Raw genomic sequence first — 3,370 nt, forward strand, 5'->3', positions numbered from 1 at the left:
AGCGGGGTCACGTGGCGCCGAGGCCGGGCCGCCATTGGGCCGTAAATGAAAACAAAGGAAAATGATTAATCACGCACAAAATATTACTAATAATAAAGGAAAACGGCCCGAGTTTCCACGCAGGGATTTTAAACGGGATTTGCCGCGTGTGCGCACGCGTGCATGCACACGTACGGGGATGGTCACGCGTGCACAAGCACCAGCACACGTATCTTCATGCAAGCACGCTGGAAATTGTCATTAAGAGAAAGAAAGCTGCTGTGAAGGGCTGCACTGCAGGAGCCAGCAATGGGGGGAGCGGCCCTTGGCAGCAGCAAGGATCACACGGTGCAAAATTCGGGTTTTTACGCTCCAAAGCCTTAAGAAAACTTATATGAAAGCAGCGAGGGAGAATATAAGTTTTATGGCTCTGGAAAGTGGGGTGGGGGGAGCTCATGTCAGACTGGAGATGCTCCGATGTTGGGGGATATATGAAGGGAGGGAAAGGCTGGGCAGGATTTGCCCGGTGTGGGTGGGTGTAAATGTGGGTGTAAATGTGTAAAAGTGTGCACTGTCCGTGGTTTTGCACACAGGTTTGCACACTCAGGAGCAGCCGTGGGTGTCTGAATAACCCCAGCTAACCCCCCCCCACCCCCCAAGTGAAATTGTGGAGAGGAGAGAGATTTCCATGAGAAATGATCTCTTGTTTCTTCTTCTCTCCGATCTCGCTTAATAAATGAAGTTCCAGGTTAATAATTATAACCTTCGCGCAATAATAAATAGCGGTATAAAAGAAAGACAGGGCTTGTTTTTCTCCCAAGACCTGTTCTCGGCTCTGCCCATCCATGCAGAGAGCAATTTACCATTCGAGGATACCATAATTTAGAAGCATAAAAGCGTTGCAAGCGCTGATCGGGATCAGGGCAAATAAAAGGCTCAGGCAGTGGCTTCTCCCCCCCACCCCCCCTTTGCTGAATACCATTTTCTCGATCCCACAACCCAGTAGGGTTTTGTATCAGGGTTCCTCAGCATCGAGTTAAGGATCCTTAAGGAGAACTCAAGGCGATGCTCGGGGCAAAGAAGCTCTCTTGCTTTTTCCTGTCGCTTCTGCACGGACTCCTGCAAATCTCCGCACCTTCACGTTTGGGCCGCTCTATGAGGGGAGCAGATCCGGCTTTGCCCCGCAGTGATCGCATCTCCCAACCGCTCCCGAGCCGTGGGAATCGCTTCCCATCCGTCTATGGATGCCCTCCCCCCGAGAGCTCACATTATTTTCTTCGGGGCTCGTGGGAAAAGAGACGGCTCTTTCCTCAAGAGATGCCGTTCTCTTGTTTTGTTTTGTTTTATTTTGCAGCTTTGGTGTTAGCAAAAGCAGCGGAACCAGCTGAGGGTGGCTGGGAAAAGGTTTCCTTTTGCATCCCTAATTCTTTGGCTGCACCGCAGCTCCGCAGCGAACCACTCCTAATGACAAAACCCGAACTCCTCTACACGCATTTCCATCCAAATCAATAAGAAACGATCCCAAACCAAACTTTGAATTCGTACTTCTGCCCCGATCTGATGAGATTTTGTTTTGACGAGCGCATACAGGAACGCCAAACATTGAAGGAAACGCTCCTAAACCCCCAAAGCCTTCAATCCAACCTGGTTTTGTATTCGTATCATTCTTTAATTTGGTTTTAGCCCTTTGCCAAACTGCGCTTGGATCGCTGGTTCAGCTTCATTATTATGTAGTCCTCTGATTCCCCCCCCACCCACACGGATGCTTGAAGTGACAAAAGTTTCTAGGCTTCTCCCTGTGTGAATGCAGCCTGCCAGCCCTCGCCTGCTGCAAAAAAATGGGAGAAGTGGAGCTTGAACAAACACATACGAACCATCCCAACTTCCATTTTGCAGCAGATAACTTTTTTTTTTTAACACCCCCCCCTCCTCACCCACCCCGAGAAATGGTTACATTCTACACTTCCCGAATTCAGACCCCTGGGTTAAACTTTTTTTCTTGGGTCTTTATTTTGCATTGAGTGACTTCTTTGGTAAAGCCAAAATTCTTTGCTGAGTGCGCCGGGCTGAGCTGTCAAATTCATTCGAGGAAAAAAAAGAAAAAAAAGAAAAAAAAGAAAAAAAAGAAAAAGATTGATTGTTTCTCTCTTCTTTTCGGGTTGTGTGGATTTCGGCCACTTTAAAAGAAAGAAACGATCTTCCTGGGAAGTGACTTTTCGCTTTATTTATTTATTTGGTAAACTGCGGAAGTGGAACCGTTTATTGGCAAGGGGAAACGGGGAGGGAGGGGAGAAATATAAGATGGGAAGGAAAGAAATGTGATTTCAGAGATATCCATGACCTTAAAACACGTTTGGCCTTTAAGGAAAGTGCCAAGGGTCCATTAAGTGTCGCTTTAGAAGCAGAAGGATTACGCTGCTTCTTTACAAGTCGTTTAAGGAGCTAAATCGGGCCGATGTGACTCTACTTGACTTGAAAGCTCACTTGATTTCCTAAGTGCCTCATAGCCGGGCTCAGACAGACCTTCCTGCTGATCCGAACTTCTCAAGCTCGGCGGTGTATTTATGACATTCAAATACCCCCAGGCATCTCGCCTGCGGTTCGGACCGCTTTCTTCCCGGCTGCATGCGGGCATTTCGGGCTGGCAGAGCCGTTTTTCCCACGCCTGCATCCCCCGGGGGGTCCGAACTTTGTGGAGGTGAGCAAATGGCAAAGGCAGAGCTTGGCAGAGCTGGCAGGGCCAGGAAGCACCACGCAGCGCCAGGCAGTGCTGCCAGCACCGAGCAGCACCCAGCAATGCAGGTAGAAATGAGCAGCACCCAGCAATGCATGCAGCACCATGCAGCACCTAGCAGTGCAAACAGAAACGAGCAGCACCCAGCAATGCATGCAGCACCCAGCAATGCATGCAGCACCCAGCAGTGCATGCAGCACCCAGCAGCACCTAGCAATGCAAACAGAACCAAGCAGCACCAGGCAATGCATGCAGCACCCAGCAGCACCCAGCAATGCAAACAGAACCGAGCAGCACCCAGCAGTGCAGGCAGCACCATATAGCACCATGGAGCACCCAGTAGTGCAGGCAGCACCGAGCAGCACCAGGCAGTGCAAGAAATGCTAAACAGAACCACTCAGCACCAAGAAGTGCGTGCAGAACTGAGCAGCACCCAGCAGCTCAGGCAGCATCAAACAGCACCAAAGAGCACCCAGCAGCCCCAGGCAGTGCCAAGCAGCACCCAGCAGCCCCAGCCAGCATTTTGCTGCCCGCTGCCCCCACCAAACCACCCTGCAGCCCTCTGCTTGCTGAGGAGCAATGGCAGGGATCCTTTCCTGGGGATCTTCTCTCTCGCCTTCTCCTTCTCCTTCTTCTTCTTCTTCTTCTTTTTTTTTT

The sequence above is a fragment of the Meleagris gallopavo genome, chromosome 29 (assembly GCF_000146605.3).
Source record: "Meleagris gallopavo isolate NT-WF06-2002-E0010 breed Aviagen turkey brand Nicholas breeding stock chromosome 29, Turkey_5.1, whole genome shotgun sequence".
Taxonomy (NCBI): Eukaryota; Metazoa; Chordata; class Aves; order Galliformes; family Phasianidae; genus Meleagris; species Meleagris gallopavo.